The sequence below is a fragment of the Leguminivora glycinivorella genome, chromosome Z (genome assembly GCF_023078275.1).
Source record: "Leguminivora glycinivorella isolate SPB_JAAS2020 chromosome Z, LegGlyc_1.1, whole genome shotgun sequence".
Taxonomy (NCBI): Eukaryota; Metazoa; Arthropoda; class Insecta; order Lepidoptera; family Tortricidae; genus Leguminivora; species Leguminivora glycinivorella.
Window position 1 is genome coordinate 20034765 of NC_062998.1, and position 14533 is coordinate 20049297.

Consider the following 14533-nt stretch of genomic DNA (forward strand, 5'->3'; position numbering starts at 1 on the left):
GCGACTTGTTATCGACCACGTCACTATTTGACTTCAACCTAAGAATGTTTTGAAAATTGATAGTGCTAGGTAGTCATTCACAATTAATTATTGTATTCATTAGTTCAAGTACTTGTCCACCTACATAAGTATGAACAAAAGTAATAGTAAAAATAAGGTAAGAGGTGTCAAGACTGAACAAGTAGGTACCTACTTTGTATTTAAATTAGATTTTTATGAAAAATTACCGTATTATATACACTACGAGCTACGTCATTGTGTGGCTTCGGAGCCCTCGCTCGCGGCTCGCAGCCCGTGAGTAATGAACGAACTTCTTACAACACCCTCTCTAAGTGCCAAACTTACACATCCGCCAATTTCCCTTAATAAAACTCCCTGATTGCTCTTCGTCGAAATTAATTAAACTGCCTATTATTCAGATACAAATCATTGTTTATTTAGAATGAGTGTTGGAGTTGTTGCTTTTATAGGTAAATTGCCAATAACTGGTCAAAATAAATATAAATAATACTTATGTATCTACTTCTTACGTTCAAATAAGTATCGGCATGATACCTACTGTCAGTATCTACTAAGTCTTTACTCTAATACCTACTTAACGGAAATGCCCATACCTCTATTTCTGACGCGAATACAGGCAAAGATTTACCTATTAAGATACCTGTTTATAACTGCAATAAAAAAATCGATAACCTAGTTATACCGTGCACCTATTCACTGCCTTTCTAGTTATTAACTATTCATTTTGCTCTCAGAAGAACGAAACGCGTGTCGGATAGCACAAAGCCTCACAAGAGCGTCATTTGTTAAGTTTCACTCTGATCCGTAGTCCTGCCTATAGCTAGCTGAATAATGTAGTTTATATTTTTTTTCCCTCACTAGCTCGGAAACACGTGTTTTGTCCTTTAATACCAGCTGGTAAAAACGCATTTTATCCACTAGTGGGTAAAGTAATTTGACCTTGAATAAAGTCAAATTAACTGCTTTAAAATTGATAAAAGTAAGTGAATTTAGTAATAAAGATGATTTACCACCTGTGGAACTACTGGAAGCAGTGATAAACGCATTTTTTGCGTTGTAGTTTCCTCGCTATATATAGTGAGGGGAAAAGTTTTGTGTTAAAACTCGCAAGTTCAAGATTCTATTCTCGAACCACTCGCTTCGCTCGTGGTTCAATCCTTTCACTTGCTCGTTTTTAATTCCACACTCGGCGTTAAAATACAACTTTGCCCCCTTGTATAACAAATAACTATTTTTTACGTTTCTTTCAAAGACTCAGGGAAATTTCAAAGAATAGCCTATGGCCTTGTGAAAATTAATAATTAGATAAATTAGTTTAGAGGCGGCTGTGGGTGAGATGCGGGCTGTGGCAGCCCAGCCCACTGATGCGGGTCAGAAACCACAATTTATCGACGACGTCCGCAGCCCGCCGGTGGCGGTAACATACAATTAATCCAGTTAGCTTTCCTTTGTGCATTTCGGTGCTACGGTGTGGATGAGCTATTTTACGAACAGGTCGTAATTGAATTGAGTTAATACTGACGTCTCATTTTTCGAATATGTATATTGTATTGTACGTTTTTAATATAGTTCCTTTATATTATAGTAAGGAAGGATGAATGTGGAAAGGTCCTATCTAGATACGCGGCAGCGTGTCAAGCCAAGTTCAAGTAAAAGAACTGGCGAGCAGCACCGCGTGTAATATTACAGGAACCATTTGGAGCCACTTTTGACTCCCGCATAACTCAACAACTATTTTACATAAACGTGTCAAATTTGACTTATATATTGAGAGTTGCGAGATATATTATGTGCTCCAAATTTCATAAACGCATCTCAAACGGTTATTTAGATAATAACGTCCAAAAATCGTCATTTTTATCATTTATATACCTATAGACATAAATTCTAACCCAGTTCCAGATGACCTAGAAAGTTCAAATTTGGCATGCAGATAGGAAATTAGGTAAAAACACGGGAAAAAATCAGAAAATGGTAAATTAGGATAATTTTTTTTAACCCTAATATTCCCGCGTTAGTGCTTATGCTTACAACTAAGAGTATAGTCGACTTTCGTATTTATTACATTATTAACTGGGATTTAGAATTAATTATTGTTTCAATATTTAGTGCATATAATTTATCTACAAAAAGTAATGATATACATAAATGTGAAATGAGAGCCAAGTTCAATAATATAATACCTAAATATGTAGGTATATGCCTTGGTTGTTGACTTCAACGAAAAAAGAAGTGAAATCTAAATGGGTGCCAAGTTCAATGGTCCGTCCTGAAATTTATTTATAACAACATAAAATATCATTTCTTCTTATTACTTAGGATAATATATTGTAGTCTGATGTCTGACTGAGTGAGTAACAACCAAGGCATATAGGTATCATATATTATTGAACTTGGGTCTCATTTCACATTTACGTTTTTGATGGGATATTTTTTTTCTATGACATCTCTTTTGCGAACAGAATCTACCTTGGCCAGGTAGATGAGGTAGATACAGATATAGTATGCTACTATGCTAAACAGTGTGATTAATTAATCATGCGGTACAGTACGTACGTACCTAAGTCTTATTTCGACTTTACAATCGAAATCTGACATACACGAGCGTCATGATTCATGAAGTAGACAACATATTATGATAACATTTTAATATTAGGTGTTGGCACCAATTAGAAAAGTGTCAATCGATTAATTTATATTTCCAGGGCAAGATTATAAATTGTTTAAGACGACATATTGGGATGTGGCAAGTTCACACGGGAAAGCGATAGATCCGATAGGAGCTTAATATTTAATAACGAGATGAATATATGGGATATGTCGCAGTAATGCGTGATTTCCGGACGAGCGCGCCGCCGCAAGGCGATGGGTACACGCCACTTGCACGCGATCGTACCGGCACCTGAATTAACATGTTATTAATTTTCTGTATTATTGAAAAACCGTGTGTTGACGGGCTAAGACGCAACAGGAGCGAAAATGCTAAAATGGAAAGGAGCCCCCCTTTCAATTTGGTAATTTTAACTATATTTAACAAAAAAAATGTCAATTAAGAACAACTCAGTCAGAACATATTGCGAAAATAATCTTTGAAATCGAAGTGCCGCTCTCGACTGTTTCCTCCTCCAAAACCCAAAACTTAATCAATCGGAACGAAATTTGAGAATCTGAATAACAATGAAATAATTTGTGTCGGACCGTATAGTTTTTTGGCTAATTGTTACCAATTTTGAATATCATACATTTTTTGCGCCATAATGAAAAAGGCCGTTTTTGGAAATTGTTGATGGGTCTATTTATAGCGTCTTTAAAAATCAAAACGGTCCGACACAGATAAAAAAAATGTGTTAAAAAAAATTTTAGCTCAAAAATCATTGCTTCAATGTATGGAAAATGGACCCCTCCCCCCTCCTGTTGCATTTTCAGAATTTCACTGCTCACTCATTATCCCCTTTCCTTCCGTGGGTGTTGTAGAAGTTGACGGAGTACGGATTCAATTGTGTTGTGGGCGATGGCCTAGTAACCTAACCTGTCACTGCAAATATCACAATTTCGATAGATAATTGGCTTAAAGGTGGCACAGGATATTGAGCAGTTTCATGTGTCCTGCCTATCCCTTTGGGAATACAGGCGTGAGTTTATGTATGTATTGTTAAAAAACTGGCGTCTTCTCAGTTTCATTATGATTTGTAAGGGTTGTTTTAGTGGCTATTAGTAAATGGCTGAACGTGAGGAGTTTCAGAACACTTCCGCATAGCGCTGAGTTTACGAGCCGCCGGGCAGCGTTGTAAACAAACGCTTAATTACTGCGATCGGTGGCTGGACCGCCTAGTGCCGACGAGTGGCCGGCTGCGGGCGCAACCGCAGTGACGCTCACGACCATACACATATTTATATATTACTTCGTAAGGACATAATTATATGAGCCTACGAATGGTGCCGATTTATTGGCGTCAATCCTTTGATAGGTACTTAGACGCCAAACGCACGTAGTAGCACAGAATATATAATAGTACAAGAGTAGTGTCGCGCTCGCGACTCGCTCAGCGCACATCGTTTGACCGGCATCGTGTGCGATGTAAACATCCAGATAAGTTAATATCATGCTCACGACGACCCATTTCAGTCCAACGTGTTCCATATGTATAAAAGCAATCAAATGAACAGATTTAATAGGTAGGTACTTAACTCAATATGGCACGAGACGTGAAGAAGAGATTTCCTCTTGGACCCAAGGATGGATTTAAGTTGATTGTTAGCTACAACAATTTTTTTTATGAATGGGGGGGGGGGGGGGGGTAGTTTAGTATCACTTGTTAGACTAATCTATTAAGAGCGAATGTTATAAGTTCATTGATAAAATTATGTAGGTAATTAACGGATCAAAAATAACATAAATTACAACGTACCTACGCTACAAGTACCAAAAAAACGTCAAGGGAATGTTATGTTATAAAAAAAAAGCATAGCAGTAACAGTATTGTTGTTTTAGTTGGCTAATAAGTAGTTCTGTAGAAACCTGTCCACAGAAGACAATTTGATTGTCCGACAATATCGGTACGTTTGCTGAAACAATTGTTGGCCTTTGTCAAGCTTCGTCAAGCTTGGAAAGCCTTAGTGTAGAAAGTGATTGTTTTCCTCTCTAGTTTTAGATAGGGGTTGTTCTGTTTTTGCGAAGTAGTGCAGCGCTGGAGCTCGCATCGTGGTAGCGTTTGTGCTGTGGTTGTATTGTACTAGTACCTACCTTACTCACAGTTTCACACAAACTGTACCCAGTAATGAAAAAAATAAATGAAAATGAAAATGAACAATATTTATTTCGATAATAAATGTTTACATTTTTAGGTTTCCGTAGTCAACTATTAACCCTTATAGTTTCGCCATGTCTGTCTGTCTTTCCGTCCGTCCGTCCGTCCGCGGATAATCTCAGTGACCGTTAGCACATAATATTATTTGCTTATGAAGCTTAGTGTAACTTTTTTTAACCCCACTAATCCACAATGACCAAGATCCCCATACAAAGCTGCCTATTCCAGTAAGGTGCATTAGGGTAATCCCGAAAGTCGTCTTATTACGAAAATTGCATAAAAATCACCATTATTTCCATCATATCAAGATTCCCCTTTCGGAATTTCCAGATCATTTCTGTCAAGGGTAACTCCGAACCCTAATGCACCTTACTAAGTTTCTTTGGGTTTAGTGGCGTGGCGTCGAGTGAGCTCCGCCGAGCGGACGCCGGCCGCGCGGGATTCCCGGTGACTTGGCCACCACCACCACAGGGTGGCTAGCCGAATGGCACAATCGCTCACGAAACGAAGCGCTAGTAGATATCTATCTCTATCGCGCTTGCGTATTGGCGCGACAGAGCCAGCGGCGTATCGCTTTCGTTTGGCGTCGGAGAAATGCCATTCGGCTACGGGGCCAGGGATCGATATGATAGGCCTATGTCGCCGAACTCTACTACCAGTAGGTACCTACATGCAGGATGATTATCAACACTGCCATCCTTGCGAGGTGGATGTCAATCCATACTAATATTATAAATGGGAAAGTGTGTATGTCTGTTTGTTTGTCCGTCTTTCACGGCAAAACGGAGTGACAAACTGATGTGAATTTTTAAGTGGAGATAGTTGAAGGGATGGAGAGTGACATAGGCTATTATTACTTTTTGTCTCTTTGTAACGTGAGCGAAGCCGCAGGCAAAAGCTAGTAATTAGATAAAGTGTACTTACACAGTGAACACCTTACTGTACAGTATAATAAAGAGTACTATCGTATCGTATCGTGCCTGTAGACCGGTACTGTAGATACCACTGAGGACCAACCCAAGAGGCAAAAAACTGCATGTAGATTTTGACATATTTTTAGGGTTCCGTACCAATAAGGTATAAAAGGAACTCTTATGGCGCCGCTCTGTCCGTCTGTCACATTACTAAATATCTCGAGAACTTAAGAATACTTATGCTATCGATTTGAAGTTTTTAATAGTTATGAACATTGTTAACCTCTACAAATTGAAGATATAATTATTTAATTAATTATAGAATATGGTCTAAATGAAAGGGGGGCAAACTGTAAATCTTAAGTTACTAGGTCAAGTGGGGTATCGTTAGAAAGAGCTCAAATTGTACACGTTAAAACTATTATTTATAATTTTTTCGTTGTGGAAAAAAAATATGAAGGAAAATGAAAAAAAATACCGCCCCCCCCCTTTATCTCCAAAGTTTACCGACGAAAAATGATGAAATTTTTTTATTAACAATTAACCCACCCTTATATCGTACTTGAAATTAATACGAGATTTTACGTAAAGTACCTATCATCTTTCGTAACATCCCTAGTGCGCAAACCGTTCAAGTTGATAATCAAAACCAAGTGCGGGTAGTTCGAAAAACTCGCGCGTCATTTCAAGCCAGTCTTCTCCGAGACCACGGGGACAACGCCGTCCCTGAAACGTTGGAGGTCAGTTTAATATGTAGTCATACGCGATTAAGTCCCGATTTAAAAATAATTATAATGTATGTTTTTCATCATAAGGCAGTAGATGCGTGTGATGTGTGTGTAATTAGATATCACACTTACACTTCTTACTTCGTTATTCGTATATAGTATCCCTACTTATTACAATTCCTTAAATAGTAATAATATTTTTATGTAATGTATAATTGTACATAAAAGTCCCTATTGTATGTTTTACAAGCGGCGTCACGGGAAGTAGCAGGTAGTCAGATATTTGCGCGCGTCCCGCTCCCACGAGGCGAAAATGCAAATGTTATGAGGTGCAAATGAGTGGATCGTGTGCCGCGTACCAACGCACTGCGGTGCATCCCGGACGCATCAGTACCATCAGTAGCTGTCACGCTGTCGCCGGGTTCTTTATGAGGGATTGTCTGCCGTTTGTTACTTCGGCAACACAGGTTGTCGCTGCACATCAGTAATTCGCAAGTCGTCTACTCGCAACATTCAATCAGTCAATACTCAATCATCATTTGCTGTGGGGAAGTGCGGCTAAGCTTGTGTTGCAAATCACGCGTCTTATATTATCTACACATAAAGAAAATCTAAAACTCCTTACATACCTACTAAGTATTCAGTCTCGTTTCAGTAACTCTAGAAAACCTGTTTTTGTTTTATAATTATACTCGTATAAATAAGTCTTATTACCCTGGCCAATCAACATATAATGAACCCAGTATTTCTTTAATATCAATAACTGATGAGTCGTGGAATATATGGGAGCCCTATACATTCTGTAACTATTCTCTTCTCTGTCCGCAACTCCGCATATAAATACGTACTTTATTCGTAAAATTACCGCACTTTATTGGCCTTACTGCACAATTGTTTTATGATAAGTATTTACATGGCCATCGTCAGCCTCTAGGTAGGTACTTACTGCACTTAGTGACATCGCCTAACTTTTACCTATACTATGCGTTAAAAAAAACGAATTGAGTAAGTAACAAAAGATACCTTTTTAAAAATCTTAATTAGGCGTTTAAATTCCGGAAAGGAATTGTAGAGGAAGTGGCCATCACTGTCGGCGGTTAAACGCTCGTCAAATTTATATTCGACGAGTAGGTAGTCAGCCCGGCACTCCCTACTTACATACATAAAGAAAGTTGTAAAGTTATAGGTAAAATAATATTTTACCGCAGCTAAAACCTTCTAGTGAGATGCTTTGAGTCTAGACTAGACCGCTACAATCCGGCAGGCAGCGGATGCATGGACATGCGTTAATATACACTTTGAAGTATTTAATAATCGGTAAGATCCTATATAAGTAGATAGGCACATAAAATACCTACCTAATTCTATGTTTTTCTCCATGATTTCCATGGTTCAATGGTTTGCATTTTTGATGATGCAAGCCATTGCTAATCTGCCTCGTACTGTATATAATTCATAATTCATTTATTGCATTTGTAATCATGTGTTACACAAGGTCTTACAATAGGCTATTTACAGCAAAAGATCACATGAACCCTGTTAGGGTATACAGCAACATACTTAACTAAGACTAAAACTATAATTATTTACATAAAATGGATTTTTAAATAACATGCATTTTAAGCAACATTACATCATTTATTGGGTACAAAATTATAAATAAAAACAATAATACTAATCATAATTTAAACCTTAATCTAAAAATAAATACCTAACTAAACTAAAAATATTAAAAACTAGGGGAACTCCTTAGGCATGGTGCCGTAGACACTGGCAGCATTTCCTCGCTGAATCGCTAGGCTTATTCTTTGGGCGAGGAAGCTGCCAGCCCTACGGTCACCGCTGACCTCTGACAGTTTTACATTACACGGACATGTAGTGGCAAAAATTATTTATAAAATTTATTGGTATAAATTTTAATTTAATTTAATTTATAAACATTTTCATTTTTAGGTTTTATTTAATTAATAATATAGATACGAGTAGAGTAGTAAGTATACATAGGTACCTACAAGTAGTATTAGAAAAGTAAGTAGTATTAGAAAACCAGAAATAAAGTCACAGTACTAACTGCCTTTATGAAGGCGTTTCGCTTCAACATTTCTTTTGCGAACCGCCATAGGAGTGGAATGCCCTGCCTAAGTTCTGTGTTGTCGTGTCGTGTTGTGATGCTCTCTGTCGTGATGGCTACTGTTCACATTAATATGACGCATTCTGACGCAATTTTTTATCAGTTCGTTCTCAGCACTCGGATAGCTCACACGTTCACAATGTTTTTACAAGAATCATCCGATTCAGATTCCGATTTTGAAGATGAATTGCAACTGTTAGCGCTGGCTACGCTTCTTACAAAAGAAAAAAGAGAATTAGGTATTGGATTCATCCAGTAAATAGAAAAAGAGAGAGTAAAGGCGAGTCTCATAGTCTCGTTAAAGGTGAGAGTGATCGTAGTTTGATTCAAACAGTCTAACAACCTACTGGCGCGTTACTAGCCAAAGGAGCTGTGTCGTGTCGCTGCCCCGCCCCCGTACCTCAAAAAAAAAAAAAAACGTTCATAATAACTAACCTATTCATTGAATATGATTACTGATTGGCTGTATTGCTACTCCTCAAACTAAGCAACATATCAGATGCACACAGGCTTCTGACAGTTACCCTGTTTGCGTGTCAATTAACCATCCCCGCCTGATTGGGATTAGATATTGGACATCAAGGTATCGTCTTGGTTGCGTCATACAATAAAATATAAGGTAATACAGAGTATACAGACCCATGTACGGCAAAGGCAGAAGATTCTTAGATCTTAAGATAAGATAATTATCCTTATGTACCTACTCGTAATACTCGTATATTATTTGCTAAGTAACTGGAAGTTTAGGAAACGAGGGAGTCTTCTCTGTAGACCCGTAGAATGTTCTAGAACATGTAGAATAAAGATGATATAAGGTTTTAAGTGTAATTAGTAAAGTTTTAAGTTTAAAAAACGTAGGAGACCCGAGATTATTGTTTCCTTATTTCCTATACCTAATCTTAACTAATAAAAAAAAAAAAAATTGTCGATGACTCGGTACTGTATAGAACGTACCCATCTACTAGTACTTATTTGCAACGCTTGCCGATGGTTCTCTTATTTATCGCCGAATATCACTTCCCAACTCACGTTTCCCGGAATTTCATTTCGCTGAATGTTCATTTCCCAAATTATCATATTGTTTTTTTTTTTAATTTGCCAACCTTACCGTTTACCAACTCAACATTTGGCCTTTTTTTAAAAACCTAACTTTCATGTTGTCGAATGTTTTACTTGGCGTAACATACCTACAACGAGGGCAAACTCGCCTCATTCGGTGACTCGATTCGAAAAATATGCAATACCTACTGATGAGTTTCTAAATTTATTGACAGAGATGCAATTTTTCCTTGCGTATAAATATTTTTTTACCTACTTTTTTTTTATAAGAATATTGTTTAATTTATTTTTATTACATTTAAAAAGTTTTTTTCGGTTTGCTCACGGTCAACCCAACACGCTCCTCCTCGCTCGCTTCGCTCGTCGTTGCACCTAACTGTACTATAATAAAATTATACTGGCAACATAGTCCTTGAACAGAAAAGTGCTACTTCCCTCCTAGCAGGGAAGAAAAGTACTTTTTCCGAATGGGTGATGTTAAAAATTATTTGTAAATTGCCTAATGTTTCGTTGCGAAACGATATTTGTCCAAGTGTTATTTGACCAAGTGAAAGATTTGACAAATGATAAGTCTGCCAAACGTTTAGATGGATTATAATAATCTGCTTTAACAATAATTCTGCCAAATGAAAAGTTGCTAAACGTAAGTTGTCAAAATGAAAAAAAGTTGCTAAACGTAAGTTAGTGAAATGTTGATGCAAATGAAATTCGGCCAAAAATAGCGAAAAGGCAGAACTCCGGATCACCGTACCTATATCTTAACCCTTTGACCGCCAAGGACGCCTAAAGACGTCGTGTGCTGTCGTGCCCATGACGCCAGTAACGCCTAAAGTTGCTATGGCGGACGCTGTCAAAGCAATTGTCCTGCTGACAGATAGGGTTTCTTTTCGTTATTTACTAGTAAAAGTATTGGCGTGTAGGCCACATTTTGATGCGAGAGGCAAAGCGTTCAAAAAGTAATTCTTAAAGACACAGTGTGTCTAACAACGTGTATCAACGTTTAGAGCGTTCAGCGTTCAGAGCCGACGGTCAGAAAGGCAGGGCAAAGGCAGGCAACATTTGCGATACTATAGTATAAGTACTAAGTAGTATACTTTTTGTCAGACTTGGATTGGGAAGACGGACTTTATTTACGTTTAATTTTGAAAAATATAACTATGTATCTTATACTTTTAAACGAGCAATTCTTGTATATTTATTTATTTATTTATTTATTTATTTATATATATATTTATTTACACTGACGGTCTCGGAAACCGCTCTAACGATTTCGCAGAAATTTGTTATGTGGGGGTTTTTGGGGGTGAAAAATCGGTCTAACTTATCCTTAGGTCCCGGAAAACGCGAATTTTCGAGTTTTCATGCGTTTTTCTTCGCGCGCCATCTCGTGTGCAGTAGTTGTACTGTTAAGACAGAATTCTTTCGGTCGATGTAAGTACTATTTATTGCAAACACTAGATGGCGACACAGGTCAAGGCTAAAACGAATAGAAAATACACTATTTGAGTTTTTGTGGCGAAATGCGCGCCATCTCGTGTTGAGTAGTTGTGTTGTTAAGGCTGAGAATTCTTTCGCTCGATAGTACCTACTATTCATTTTTGAACTAGATGGCGACACATGTCAAGGATACGAAACAGAACCGAGCGAAGCTCGGTTGCCCAGATATTTAAATATATTAAACAGGCAAATAAGCCACTGATGGCTAAGATATTAAACAGACTTAATTAACTGCTGAATACTAGTGTTAAACCGGTAATGGAATTGTGAACTAAGTTAATTAACGAATTAATGCTAAGGTATGGCTATTGGTTTACATTACATGTAAGTCTAGTAATGTAGTAAAATGGCAGTGCAATTAAAATCCGTGTTACTTATGTGTTACTGTTGTATCTCCGGGCCAATGTAATGCGAGACTTTAATAATGCATATATGCGATAAATCGAGCCCGTGAGCGCGAGCTGCCGGCGTGTGTACGTGTACCCCTCCGCGGGGAATACTAGCTAATTGCTGGCTTACTATTTTATCACATCCATTTGAGATCTTACGCTAGGGGTCATGGCGATAGGTATAGTATGAATTTTCTGAGATGAACTTTTCGCTTTAGCCGTAATCTGTTAAACAAAGGCCTTTGTTTCTATTATTCCCGGCGGCTAGCTCCCGTTTCCACAGCACGTGCTAAAGTCTCAGTGTAGTTAAAAAGCAACTATCATTGTAAATGACATCAAATGGCGCTAAAAAAATGAGGTACGATTCTTAGTATGGAGACTGTAATTCCTATATAAATTATCTTTGCTAAAACTAAACTAAATCCAAAAAAAGGCCCCAGCTGTAAGGTGCCGTAGATGCTGGCTACATTACCCCGCTGAACTACCAAACTGATTCGTTGAGCGAAGTACCTAACTGCCAGCTCTACGGTCGCCAGTTATGCCCCTGAGTCTCTTTGAAAGTTCTCTAATGTTACTTACAAACATGTCAAACATCGGTTAGCTAAGCAAACTCGTCACCTCTCGAGTAGGACAGTTTCCCGTCAGCAGGCACGCGCCGGTGTGCCGTGCCTACTTGCGGGTGTCTACTTGTCTAGCTTCAGCTGCCGCTTGCATCCACTCGAATCCACTCGAATCCTTCAACTCCTTTAAGTACTTACCTGCGCATGCCACTCGTAGGAACGTTTCACTAGGCTGCTGATTGTAATCTGTAATCAACTAATCACGTAGATCCCATTTAACCAAATTCGCCTCTACAACGATTCAGCGAGCTACAGTCGGTTTCTAACTTTATCCGACAGCTATAATAAGCTGGTCTAGTATTTAGTATACTTAAGCAACCGTAGTTTTAGCAACCGTAGAAGGTGAGCATGACAATGCTTTTTTTTTTCACCTATCCTATTTTTCATCATAACTTACGTATCTGAAATAGGTATATGATAAGCGCGTTACAAAACACGGAGAAACTAAATAGCAAAAAATAATAAACCTTTTTAGTTGCTCCGTGTTTTGTAACGCGCTTATTTTTGAAGGCAGTTTTATTTTTTGTTAAAAATTGTATTTATTTGTTGATTTTTAGTGGTTCCTATTGATATTATATGTATGAGTCCGAATATATCTACAATAGTGAAAGAATTATCCTTTAACTCCTAACCATTGAGGAGTTGACCTTCCATCATCAGCTCAGCCACATAAAATTATTACCATCAGGCGTAAATACTGGTGTACATTTGAAAAGTTCCCTCGATTTCTCCAAGATCCATCATCAGACCCCAACTTGGTGCCAATGGGACCATCTCGGGGTTATACCTGACCGACTAAAAAAAAAATTTTGAAAATCGGTCTATGATTCTCGGAGATATCGAGTAACATACATACAAAAAAAAAAACATTCAGTCGAATTGAGAACCTCCTCCTTTTTTTGAAGTCGGTTAAAAATAGGCAATACCACCAACAATACGGAATAGTGAATAGCGTAAGCTTCTGTATTAAATGTGTTCCTAGAAATTTTACACAGCCGAGCAGCTAATATTTGAGCATAATATAACGGAATTTCCATCTGGCAAGCAATGTATTAGCAAGCCGACGCTATGGCGTAATTAATCCTATGCATCGTTCGGAAATAATGGGGAACAAAAGAGCATTGTTTACACAGGACAGCTCGCCGGCGCTTCGCGGCAGCAGTGCGTGAAACATGAGCGGCGCGAACGCTAACGAGCACGCTTTAGTGCGTTTTCACATTATCCGATCCGATATCGGACGTAGGACCGAGACCGACATCTGATATAGTAAATTACTAAAGGCGCCATCTTTACATCCGATATCAATCACAAACTGATAATGTAAAGCGCCAAAAAGACTCGCATCGTACGCATGGCATTTGCAAAGATCATTCATATTATACAAATTCATACAAGTGTGTCCACCGATACACATACTGAAATGCGATGCGATGTATCCGACGCGTAGGTATATACGATACGGACATGTGGACGCGTTACGGACGCGCTCGCATACCCGCCGCGCCGCCGCCGCCGCCGCCGCTGCCGCCGCCCCGTTATAATACGTACCTACGATCCCCATCTCATAATACATGATTTACTTTTCATTTATGCAAACATAATAGGTAACATCAACTTACAAATATGGCATCTAGTCTAAGGTTTTTATAACGTAAATGTGATGCATGACATGACACAAATAGACAAGAAAAGCTCAAGTACCTAAGTAAGGTATTAACAGTCGTAGCTATTAAAAATGGCTTGACAAGTTTACACTCGTCAGTAAGGTAGTGTACATTAATTACTCATTAGTTATAAATAAATAAATATTGTGGGACACTTTACACAGATCAACCTAGCCCCTAAGCAAAGCTTGTACTAAATATGGGTGCTAGGCGACGATATACTTACATAGATAAATAGAAAACATCCATGACTCTGGAACAAATATCTGTGCTCATCCCACGAATTAATGCCCTTACCGGGATTCGAACCCGGGACCGCGGCTTAGCAGACAAGGTCACTACGCGCTAAAAAGGTACGAATTTACCATAAGTACCTATAGTATTTACCTATATTGTGTAAGGATATGGGTTACACTACATCACACGACCTTGGGTATACTTATTGTTTGGGTTGATGTAAAATTTCCAGGACCTTAACAATAACGTGGAGAACAAAGGCAACCCTATTTTAATTGGCCCGTTGGACCTGTGTAATAATAACTCGGCATTAATTTGGCCGATAGGCGATAAGTTGCACGCCGGATAAGAGGCACAATAGCCATTACAACAAACTGAACCGAAGACAAAGCGGTGATGTCTTAACGCAACTTGTTCTGAAAGCTTTTTAGATGAAATGCGGAGGTTTCGCTTGTCCCCTTCGTT